This window comes from Parus major, chromosome 19 (genome assembly GCF_001522545.3).
Source record: "Parus major isolate Abel chromosome 19, Parus_major1.1, whole genome shotgun sequence".
NCBI lineage: Eukaryota > Metazoa > Chordata > Aves > Passeriformes > Paridae > Parus > Parus major.
Genome location: NC_031787.1, coordinates 8,784,100 through 8,796,590, shown reverse-complemented (window position 1 = coordinate 8,796,590; position 12,491 = coordinate 8,784,100). Strand labels below are relative to the sequence as shown.

Below are 12,491 nucleotides of genomic sequence, written 5' to 3'. Positions count from 1 at the left end.
GGAGGCTTCAGCAGCTGTTTGTGTGTTGTCTCACACTGACTCCTCACAATTTCATGTACCAGCTGATTCATGCAGAGGCATTGAAGGAGAGACACTTTTGATAGGTTTAATGACGGAAATTGGCAGAGCTTAGATGAGTTTAATTATAAACATGTCTAAAGCGAACGTGTTTGCTCGCTGACAGCAAAGGCACCCTTTGGCTCGACCCCTCTTTAGATGTATTTTTATTAAGAGCCCGTTTTTATCAAAGCAGGACTTCAGTTATTGCCTGGTTGTTTTCAGTCTCCTGCAGAGATTGAATTTGGAATAAAACCTCCAGGTAGGTTTCCACAGAAAGCTCTGGGGCCCAGGGGAGCCAGTCAGTGCCAGGAGATGCTCAAGGTCCTGTCTCACCTTGCTGAGTTCCCCTGCCCCAAAGCTCTGCCCTGCTCCCCTCCTGATCCCTCAGATCAGTTTCTCCTTAGCAGCAACCAGAAGCTTTCCAGAGTCATTGGGAGTTTCTCAGGTGATTTGGGGCTCTGGTCTCCAGATCCACAACCCATTGGAGTGTGCAGGGCACAGGAGCATCCTGGCTGGAGGTGTGGTGTGAGGAGTGGTCCAGCAGCAGGATGGAGCAGGGGTTTGGGGCACAGAGCCCCGTGCCACAGAGCACAGCTTGGCACCAGGGAGCCTTTCAGGAGTGGAGCAGGAGTAAGCTGTCAGGTTCACAATCTCAGTGCTGTGGTTTGGAGGGAGAAGTACTTGGCTGTTTTTGCAGGAGCGCCCCGGGTCCGAGAGCTTCCTCTGCCTCTGGACGTGCTGGCGGTGCAGCCACAGTGCAAATCCACCACAAAATGTTCAGTCACACCCTGGGCTGCTCCCAGCAGTTCTGCAGGGTTTGACACAGCACGGTCCTGTCCTGCACACGCTGTGCTCCATCCGCTGGCTGGGTCACCCCACAGGGCTGGCACTGGCACTGACCTGTCCAGGCACTATTTCAGCCAGTGAAAGCCAGAAAAAGGAGTTCCCTTCTCACTGAACTGCCCTGATGGTTTTTCATGTTGTCCAACTGAATGAGGTACAAATGCCAGGTTCCACCTATTTGCATCCCCTTCCCTTGTCCGTGTCTCCTCAGGGGCTGTCCCATGTCCTCTCCCAAATCCTCTCCCACATCCTCTCCCACATCTCTGCTGTTTCCTGCAGCCTGGGACAGCCCCTGGCTCCAGGGGCAAGACACACAACCCTTTGGTGACTGCTCTATCTCCTCCCATCCCATTATTCCTCCCAGCCCTTCCTCATGCAGTACATTGCCTCTTTTTTTAAATTTTATTTTAATTGCAATCACTCCCTTTCTGTATCTCTTTTTTTTTTCTTTTTCTTTTTTTTTTTTTTTTTTATTTCTGGGACTTATCTTTTCAGTTTAATCTATTAATTTCTGTTCTTATTTCACTTTGCAGACTATTTGCCGATTTCACAAGACATAATTTTTATCAACTAGTTCTTAAAGATGCATAACAAATTAATCGGGGTTTACTACAGTGCTAATGAGAGAGAGACAGAGAAAGCCTGGGTGGTCCATGTTTAATATCAATGTCCACTGAAAAATTGCTGCTCTTACTGGCTGGTTTGATTGACTGGACTTTTTATTTTATTTTTATTTTTTTAAAGGCTCCATATCCTCACTGCTTTGAGTTTGCTTTTTCCCCCCCCCCCCTCTGCTTTGTTATGAGTTTTTAATGCCCACTTGGAATGTAACTCACAAGGACGGGGTCAGGGGCGTTCCGAAGGCATGACTTCTCACAAACTTTTTTAGAAATCATTTTATCAACGAAGCAAGAAGGATGATTGGGTTGATTTGGTCTCACAAACAGCCCCAAGAGAGCGACTGGCACGTTTTAAGGCGGTGACGTCCAGCAGTAGCACAGATCCCATCCAGGGTGGAGCGAGGCGGGCGTCTCCCGTCCCTGGGACCCTTGGCAGCGCGGGGCTGCATCGCCCCAGCCGGGTGACCCCGTGGTGCCGCAGCCCCACGCGCATCCCATCCCCTTCCCTCTGGCCTGGGGCTCTCGGGGAGCTGCCACTGCCACCGTGAAGCCACCAGAGAGGGGCTCGGGCAGCTGCTGTCCCCCACAGCAACTCCTGCCCCGCTCCCAGGGCCACTGGGGCTGGGAGCAGCCTGGGACAGTGGGAGGTGGCCCTGCCCATGGCAGGGGTGGCACTGGATGGGCTTTAAGGTCCCTTCCAACCCAAACCAGTCTGGGTTTCTCTGATTCTTTGATCCCAGCTCTGACCAGAAATGGTCCTGCACACTCCCTGCAGCTGCTTCTCCTTCCAAACTCTGCTTGCAAATCATGGGCAAATTTCCTAAATTCTGGCCAAGCTTTCCCTGCTTAAGCTGCATCACATTGCACCTCTTCATTTCTACCCAAATCGCAGGAGAGCTGCAAACCTCCAGCTGTTGGCTTTAACCATACCAGATTCTGGACTTCTGGGTAGAAAACACACATTCTGTTTAAATTCTGCTGTTCCTGAAGTGTTGCTACCCATTTGATAAGTTTGTGAGAAGTACGTTGCATGCTTACAGTAGAACTGTAATGCATTTTAATGTTTGTTAATCCACTTGTTGAAAATGTTGGTGTCAAAGGCTCTACAATCCATGGCTGTGCTGTTCATTTCATTAAAGATGCTTGATGTAATACTTGGGTAGTTTTCTTTTGACTTTTCTGCAGGCAATAGCTTTTTTTAATCTGTATGGCTTCTTATTATTTTGTTTGGGTTTTTTTGCTATGAATTGCTTTGCTTTTGTGAACTTGTCTTAGTGTGCATGATTTGCAAACATTTCAGCTATTGTGAATTTTCTCATTTTTTGTAAATAGTCCATCTGTGCTTTTCTTTTTTTTTGTTTTTTTTTTTGTTTTGTTTTTTTTCTCCTTTTTTTTTTCTTTTTTATGACTTTTTTCCTGTAAGTAACTGAGGTAGAAAATAATAATAAATTGTTTACAACGGATCTGTTGTGTTGCTGCTCTCTTAGCTTGCAATTTTAATATTTTGGTTTGGATGCCCCAAATAACCAGTACCAATGACAGTTGAATAAAAGAATAAAACCACCATCACTCAGAGCGTGTGACCCGCTGTTTGAAGAACCTGCAGAGGAAAAGTTACATGAGAGGTGTGTTTACAGCAGAAGTTACACCCAAAAAAAAGACAAAATGCTCTCATAACTGGGGGGAGAGGAAATTGCAGCATCCCCACTGGTCCTCCACCACTGTGGTGGGATGTTCCTGCACTGCCTTTATCCCAGTTATGTTTTCTCCCATCATCACCTGAGTGTTTGGGGATTGTCAAAGTTTGATAGACACCTTCAGGTTAGAAATTTCAATTATTTATTTTAATTAAGGGTTTGTTTGCTTGTATGTTTGTTAAAGCTTATTAAAACCTTTGTATATGGTGAGAGGTGAGGAAAACAAATACTTTCACAAACTTTGCAGAGCTCAGGGAAATATATTTGCTTATTGATGTTAGTGCTGCACGAGCTCAGCCTTGGGTCACACTCCTGCAGTGCCCGGGGCAGTGGAAATGCAGCACAAGGTGGTTCAAAGTCTCAAACTGATGGGGTTTGTTACTATGAGAGCATTTACACCAACTTTCTCTTGAGCTTAATTCAGTTTCTTTCCTGATGCCAGTCCCACAGTGTTCACCCATCAGTGCTGGGCAGGCAGGTATCCCGTGTAGAGTTATGTGTGGTGCTGGCCTAGGAGGTAAGAACTAGGAAATAGGAATCTTCCAGGTGAGGAGAAGGAACTGGTGCCAAAGATAAAAAGGAATTACTATGTTATGCTTAAGGCTTCTTTGTTGTAGTGTCTTGAGAGGAGGAGGAGGAGGAGAGGGCAGGAGGTTCCTGTGTCTGGGGTTTAGGACACCCCTGTGCAAGTTCTGTTGCACAGGTTCCCCCTTGGTTAATAACCTCAAAGGGGAGTGCAGTGGGCATGGAAAAGGGTGTGGTTGCAGCATCCCAAAAAAGCCAACCATTCATTCCCTCTGTCCCATGTGCAGTGGTGTAGAACACCCAGCCTGGGGTGTGTGGTACTTCACTGACCCCAGGACACATTCCCCTGTACTGAGCACCCAACTTCCTACTCTGGTGAGGTAAAGTGATTGTAAAGTGCTGCCTGCACATGGCTTCTGTACCCACAGGGAGTGATGAAGTCTGTATTAATAGGGGTCAGCTCTGTAAAGCACTCTTCAAGCACTGTTACACAAGTGTAAGGCTTGTAGAACATTCACTAATGGGAGCAAAGTTTGTCTGGTCGTGATACTGGAATGATCAAACGTAACGCTCGGAAAAGAAGGACCTGGTGGCAGCTGCAAAATAGGAGGAGGAAATGGAAAACCTGTTTGACATTGTTCAGTTAGTTAGGCCTTGTAACAGCAAGAGACATGGAACAAAGCTGGAGATTTTTCTCACTCCTTTGTCTAACCCTTTCTTAACTGCTTAAATCTGCTCGGCTCTCCCCTGCACTGCATGCCTTGTTTCCACCTAAACACACCACTGCATCTGCATGGCATCACTGGTTTACAGAGGGCATTTGGAATCTCTTGGAACCACCTGAGTTATCTCTTCCCAACTCCGTTTCAGCCTCTGAACCTGAAAACAAAGACTTGAGACTGGACCTGGTTTAGAATTAATATTTTGGGTGTTCTTTTGCTGAGGAGGGGCCATTCCCATTGCAGGCGCATCCCTGGAGGGAGGAGCAGCTGGAACTGCAGACAGCAAACTGAGAAATTAATATAGCAGAGCCCATAAATCTCCAGCCAGAAGGTTCTCCTTCATGTTCTGCTTAGATGATTGTGTTTTGTTGCAGGAAAAAATGGTCTCTAGGGCTGTTCTCTGAGTCCAAGCAGAGCTGAAGCACCTTTGCCTTTTAGGCACTGTTTTTCTGAGAAAAGCTGTGGTTTTTTTATGTTGCAGAGAATTGTGTAAAAGGCCATTTTCATCTTGTATTTCCCCCTACCCCCTAAAGTAACCCTATTGTTAGATTAAAGGTGAGGTTTTCCAGAGAGAAGCTGTTGGTCTGTGTTGATGGTCCAGCGCCCAGCACTGTGAATGGCAGCAGAGTGTGGCCAGTGAAAATGGAGCATGTCCTGCTTTTCCTGCCCCATCCTCTCAATGTGAGTGAGGCTGCTTTGCAAGTTTCCCTAAATATCATGTCTGGCTGAGGCCCAAAACTGCCCAGGTCCTTCATTAGATTCTTCTCCACTTACAACTTGAACAACTGAGAAATAAGAACATCTTGAACATTGAACTTGAATGCAGATTGTCCTGTTCTCAGCTGCTCACTGATCTGTGCCCAGTTAGATGCTTTAAAACTTGAGGTTCGTTGCCCTTAAAATGAGTGATCCTGGAGGGGCAGAGAGGAGAGAAAAGGAAGAGGAGTCCAAACCTGCTGGTATCTGTAGAGGTCTTTGTGTTTTGGGGTGGTGCTGCAGCTCCAGAGCGATGGTTTCAGCTGTGAACAGGCCACAGCTGCAGTGACCGGGAGGGTTAATGAGAGCAATTATTCACAAGAGTAAAGAGGCGTAACACAAACACTCGTGTGTGGAGGAAAACATGGATAACCCTGCAGAAGGAGGAACATGGTCTGGTAATGCCCATCCTGCTCTAAGGGATTCTCCATGTCTGAGCCTGCCTGAGCACGATGGCTCCCCTGCGTTCCTGCCTTGTGCCTCAGTAGAGACAATTTTTAACTAAAGCTCTTAAAAATTTGGGCTGGGGTTGCAAAGAACTGAACAAGATCAGTCTCCTTATAGCACAGAAACATTCAAATGTGTGTTTTACTAGTTTACTAGTGTTTTACTAGGGTTTCCAGCTGGCCATTGAGGAGTTTCCACATCCTGCCTTGCCCAGGAGCAGTGATGGGAGTTGCTGCAGCAGTGCCTTTAAGATTTCTGGGCTCAGCATCCCAATCCTCTCCTGTGACCTCTTCCCTAATATGGATTATGGAATTCCCAGTGTCACTTCCTCCAGTGAGACACTGGGAAGGTGTGCCAGTGATGATGGCTGTGCTGGGTGAGCTGCACATGAGTGCTGAAGAGTTCCCTACCCTCCGAGAACCTTGCCCTGTGATTTACTGCCTTCTCTTTTATGAAGCTGCCTCTTTGTGTTGAATTTTTTTCCGGTTGAAGTTTCACTGTCTGGAGTTTTCAGCCTCCAGACACGAGTTCTTTTTATGCCTTTGTTCATCATCAAGGACCTGTCTTTAAATAATACTTACCCAGATAGTTTAGATCATTCATAAAAACGGAGACAAGCAGCTTAACCAAATAGCTCATTTTCTTTACCGTCGGAGCAGCGGAAATGAGGCTTGAAGCAAATCAGTGCCACGTTGCTGAACTCCAAATAGGTGCCTTAATGTGGTTCCATCTAACCTGCCCTTGTTCATCCAGCAGCAGGTGACTGAAATGCAGAAATTCAGAGCTGCTATGCTGTGAGGCAGCGTGGGCCCAGTGAGCTCCTGGGTGCTCCTGCCCTGCAGCCATCGTTCCCTTTGTACTTAACTTGTTGATTAAAAATCCGTGGTAAATGTTTGGCTTTGGCCTTCAAAATCAGTTGTAGTGAGTCCAAAGGAGGCCACCAAGACATGAAGGGGATGGTGAACCTCTCCTACAAGGAGAGGCTGAGAGGATTGAAATTACTCATCCTGGAGAAGAGAAAGCTTCAGGGGAGCCTCCAGGAAAGATGGAGAAGAGACTATTAGCAAGGGCCTGGAGGGACAGGACGAGGAGAAATGGCTTCAAACTGCCAGAGGGCAGGGTTAGTTTGGATACTGGATATTGATAACCTAAATCAGCTGCCAGCTTTTACTTCTTGGTTTATGTTTTTTTGAATAAATAGGTTTATTTAGAACAAACTGTTTGCCTTTGAGAAGTTTCCCAGTTTTCAGTATAGTGAAATAACTGCAAAAGGGTTATTGCACTTGAAATGCCACAGAATGATAATTTGGAGACAAACAAGGCTTTGTCTCACTGATGCATAAAGTAATAACTGGGCAGAAATGCACCATTCTCATCCTAAAAGCCACAGCCTGAGAGTCCCAACAGCTGAAAAATGGGTCATTTACTGTACATAAAGTGGAACTGCCAAATTTTAAATTAACTATATTTGGGATTTATTGTTTTGTTGGAATTCCAGAATGGGAATATTTGCTCATCATAACATCCATCTGCTAACAGACATTGGTGGGTACCAGACACAGGACAGACCTTGGACAGGCTATGCCCTGGACAATGCACAGTCCACCATGCACGGTGTGTTCTGGCTGAAATTCTCTATTTCCTGAAAGAGATTTTGACAAATCAAAGCAGTAGAAAAAGACAAAGGGAAGCACTTCAGGGGCTGTTGCAATACAGGACTCAGAGCAGGCTTGGAGATGCTAAAAGTGTTAATAGAATTGTTCAAAACCTTAGGGAAGTGCTGTCCTGTTTCCCTGGAGCTCTGCCCTGCTGTGCTGGGTGCTGTTCATCAGCCGTGGTGTGGATGGCACTGTCCCACCTCTTCACAGACAAACCAGGGGCACTGCTGGGAAGCACAGGACATTCCAAGCAGGGCTTGATGCTGCCCCACAATTCCTTCTGGACTTTGAGAAAGCTTCATCGAGTCTACAGTCATATCCCAAGGACTTAATTGCCACTAAACTGTGGTAATGAGTTGTGAATGATGTGGTAGAACCCCGATCTTTGATCAGTTGTAGGGAACATTTCATTTCTCTGTGTGTATGTTCTTTAAATATTCAGCACTGGGTTGTTCATCTAAAGCTTGGAGTAGTATCAGGTTTTTTTCTTTCTTTCTCATTCGTGTTTCCTTATAGAAAGGGAGGGGGAGTGTGAGACAGAGAGCCTGGAAGATGAAGGTTTTAAACATAAAGGGATTGTTTTGGGATGGAGCTTTCCCTTGTGTGTGTTCACCATTAAAGACGACATTTTTGCCCAGTAAATTGGACCCACGCCTGCCTGCCTTCAAAAAAAAACTACCAGGCTCTTCTGCTTCATGGTTTTGAGTCTCTGATACTTTTGAAATGAAGCCTAAAGATCCTCCAAAGAGGATAACACAGCCTAATGGAAAGAATAATGCAAGTGAGAACCCATCTGAAATGACAGCTGTGAGCCTGGTGCAGCTTTTCGGGCTGATCAAAGCTCTGGGGAACGCCGCTTGAAAAGGGGGGATCAGCTCCAGGGAACACCGTTTGGAAAGGGGGGATGATCTCCTGGGAACGCCGTTTGGAAAAGGGGGATCAGCTCCAGGGAACACCGTTTGGAAAAGGGGGATCAGCTCCAGGGATCACCGTTTGGAAAGGGGGGATCAGCTCCAGGGAATGCCGTTTGACAAGGGGGGATGATCTCCTGGGAACACCGTTTGGAAAAGGGGGATCAGCTCCTGGGAATGCTGTTTGGAAAAGGGGGATCAGCTCCTGGGAATGCTGTTTGGAAAGGGGGGATCAGCTCCTGGGAATGCTGTTTGGAAAGGGGGATCAGCCCCCTAGCTCCTCTCCCCGCTTAGCCCGCACGTGAATTCCTATTCCAGCCTTCGCGCTTTTTTCCTGGGAGATCAAGTGACCCTTCTGAGGGGCTGGGGTTCAGGTCAGTGCTCTGGGGAGCACCAGGGCTGTCAGAAGTGAAGTGCTGGGGGGTGAAGGAGCCTCTGAGCTCGATGCCCTCAGCACAGGGACCCCCAAAACCCCTGCACAGAGCGGTCTGCTGCTTGTGTGTGAACACCCCATGATCACAGAGCAGGGGGTGCCTTCTCAGGTGCAGTTTCATGATGGCTTTTATTTAATTCTCTGTGCCTGTTCCGTGATTTTGGCTCTTTTCTGAAGTTAAGTGATGATTTGAGCATCTCAGCTTCTATTTTCTTGTTTTAAATCCCTGTGCTCATTGCTGAAATCAGAACATGCAACCTCAGGTGCCCAAGTGCTTTGGCCATTAAAGCAAAGGAGATTCTTTGCATGATATTTTTCGATGTAAGAACTAATTTTGTGATCTTTGTGCCCCTTTTTTGTGTGTTGATTCCTGTTGTCTGGCTGGTTGTAGAAGATAGGGTTGTGTGTGCTTTGAGGATTCAAGACATTTGGGGTCTTTAAAGGCTGATCAGAGCAGGGCTGAAGGAGTCGGTAATTTCTCCTAGAGCCAGAGCTGCAGGAAGAGGGTCCTGACAGCAGGAAGGGATGCAGATGCTTCTTGGAGTATTCCCTTGTGGTTGACTTATAGCCAAGCCCAGGCTGGAGGGCAGGAGAACTTTGAGAAGGATTGGTCCCAGTGGAGCAGGAGATGGAGCAGGGCAGAGGTCTGGTGAGCCCCTAAAGCCCATGTGAAGACTGGCCCTGCTCAGGCAGCATCGTGCTCGCCAGATTTGTTCACAAAGCCCCTGGAAAATCTGCTCAATCCTGAGCTCCCACTGCCATGCCCAGAGCAGGACAGTGGGGCTGTGTGCTCCAGCCCAAACCTGCTGCTCCAGGGCTGTGCCATCCTGTGATCCCCTTCTCCCAAACTCACCTGTGCCTTGGGGAGACAACAGCCATGGGCTGAATCTGGGACCTCAGGGCAAAGAGTTTAACCCAGATCTGTCCATCTTCCCTCACTGCTTCACTGTTTAAAGTGAAACTACTGATGCAGGAAGCAGGAAAATTTATCTGTGAAGAATTGCACTTGGAACGCTGGTTTTGGCTCATTCTGAGCAATGAGAGAGCATGAAATTGCTGTGAATCCTCAGGGCTTTCCTGGACAGTGTGTGAGCCCAGTGCAAAACGTTTTTTGTAAAACACCTTCTAATTGCAGTGCCTAGAGTGGGCACTGCTGGCCTCGGCAGCGGTTTTGTTTCCTCTGGGCAGCTGGAAGCAGTGGGCACACAAAGCACAGGGGTCATTTGAGCAGGAATCAGTGCCTTAAACAAACACCAGGAATGAATTGATCTCTCCCTCCACTCTTTTCATTTTCCAGGTGACTTCAGAAGGCTCAGGGGGACTGGGGCTGGTGCTGGCCATGCTCCTGGTTGTCCAGGGTGGGAACCAGAGATGCTGCCATCAGTGCTCCCCGTGGCTTCAGGACGCTCTCATTCAGACACCCATTCCTGGCACTCAGTTACTTCCAGGCTGCTTGTTAAAATGAACTGGGCAGCTGGCACAGGGAGCAAAGGGCCTGCTGACACCCCACAGCCTTCTGTGGTCCTGGGGTCCCCCCTCAGCAGCAGTCCCCTGGAAATGCCTGCACTTCCCAGGCATTGCTGGGGGAGCGCAGTGGCACTGGGCCACTGCTGTCACTCTGCTGGCTACAAGCTCTCCTTGTCCCTTGCTTCAGCTCTGGGAGGCGTTCCCAGTGCCCCATGCTGGGATCCTCATCAGGCAGAGCAGGATGGTGTCAGCTGCCCATCTCTGCTGAGGGGGTCAGCAGCAAAGAGCCCCAGAGGCACCACAGCGAGCTGGCCCAGTGGTGAGGGGTCACAGAGCACTGGTGTCACACAGCGGTGACAGGGAAGCTGTTCCCAGCTCAGCCAGCCCGTGGACACGCTGCCTGGCAAAGGGCATTTGAGCAGGGCATTGATTGCTTTCAGTAGGTTGGATTGATTCAGGGATCCTCCAGTGCTGGAGCCATCCTGTGAGTGTGTCAGTGAGGAGGGTTTTGCCAATCTCAATAATCAATGTCTGTTTCCATTTCCTGCTCCCAGTGCTGCGGCTGCTCCGCCTGCAGCGTTCCCGCACGGAGCGCGAGCAGCGATCACACTTGAGCTGTTTGGAGTGCCATGTCACAGGGATGCTTTTATCTCACAATTGGGATAAAAGCTTTCTTCAGGGGCCGAGGGATTAATTTTTCACACATCTGTCCACTGGAATGCAATAACGGAGCCTTTGTTTGGGCTCTTTCCGTGGAGCGCCTTCTCCACCCTTGTTATTTCTCTTTTCTTTTGCATGGCAAAACTTTTTGTCCTGCATTTCAAACAGATCCTGAGTGTCCCTGGCAGCTGAACAAGAGAAACAAACTTTGCAGCCCTGTTTTTTTGTGCTGTTCTCAGGGGATGCTTGGTGATTTGAAGGGTATTTGATTGGTTTTGGCAGAGGTGTTTGATTCCATGGAAAATCCACAGCTCCTCCGATCCCATACGGATGGTTTAGGGAGCCCCTGGAGCCTCCAAATGAGAGATCTGCGGGTGGCCAGCTGATCATGGAGGTGCCATGGGAACGCTGAGGACACTGCTCTTGGACCATGCACCATGGTGGGCAGGGAGGGACAGGGGACAGTGCCAGCTCTGCTCCCGCCTGAGCCGCGGTGGGAGGGCCCGGAGCTTGGCCCAGCCCTGGCTCTGCATGAAAATGAAGCCCCAGAGCCTCAGGCCTTGTCCTGCAGATGCTTTCCTTGCTCTTTGATTTTACTCTTAACACCGAAGTCTTCTCATTTCAGCCCTAATCATGTGTTGGGGGAGCCACTGAGGGTTGATGGCTCCATCACTAACGAGAGGGAATTGAACTCAGGTTCAACACTGGTTATAGCATCCCTCAGTCTGGGTGTGCTTCCCTCCACATCCCACTCCACAGAGGCTGTAGCAGTTACCAGCAGGTTCCCCCGGAGGACCTGGGTTGGCTGTGCAGTGCTCAGGGGGAGCACCAGCCTGGGGATCCTCTGCATACATTTACCTGTGCTATCTTTTTCCCCCTCAACAGCCTTATTGCCATATTTAAATGCAAGTATGTCTCTTTTTGATTGATGTTTTAAGTAGCTTCAAGTTATTCTAGCCTAGTTCTCTGCTCCTTGCCCTGGTAGCTGAGCTGTAGCTGAGCCATAGTGCTGAAGGTAGTGGGCTGTAGTGTGCTGGGCTCGCTCTCGCTCTCAGGCTCACTCTTCTCTTTCTCAGTGCCTCAGTTGTTCCCTGTGGTTCCTCAGCCTTGCAAAGCAGCTGTGATCATTGTCCTGTTGAGTGCCAGGAGCAGTTGGAGCTCCCAGAGACAAGAAACCTCCCTGGAGTCATTGACTTCAGGTTTTGGGGTTCTTGGTGATTGCTTGGACTTTGCCATTGCCCTCTTAAAATACATATATTGAAAGTCAGAGCCTCTGGCAGATCTTTTGAATATTAATTAAGTAAAGACATTAAATCTGCAATCTTGCTGGCAGCATTCCATTCCTCTGCAAGGGCTCTGTTCCCTGGAGCAGTGGGGATGTCATAGAGCTCCTTGATCTGCGGCTGGTTTGCTTTCAAGAGCTTTTTCCTTTCTTTCTTTCTTTCTTTTTTAAACCACATTCCATTGAATTTTTTCTGCTTGATCCCAGCAAATTTGTGATCTTGACATGAGGACCTCCTCATATTTTCCATTACTGCTTTGTCTACAGACCGGCACGTTATTATCACTTGCAAATAAGCCCAGAAGAGAATTCCCTGGTTGGTTGTGGAGCTGACCCTATTCCTGGGAGACACGAGCCGAGCGCTGTGGGCTCTGCCTCCAGCCTGTTCTCCTTGGCTCCACGGCGTGCCA

The 12,491-nt window shown here is 48.3% G+C and overlaps 1 protein-coding gene across 1 annotated transcript in view; it reads left to right on the top strand.

The window, feature by feature from the left end:
- The window catches only part of MSI2 (musashi RNA binding protein 2), a 206,787-nt gene that overhangs the window by 168,290 nt on the left and 26,006 nt on the right, over nt 1-12,491 (top strand). The gene's annotated exons all lie outside the window — the stretch shown is intronic.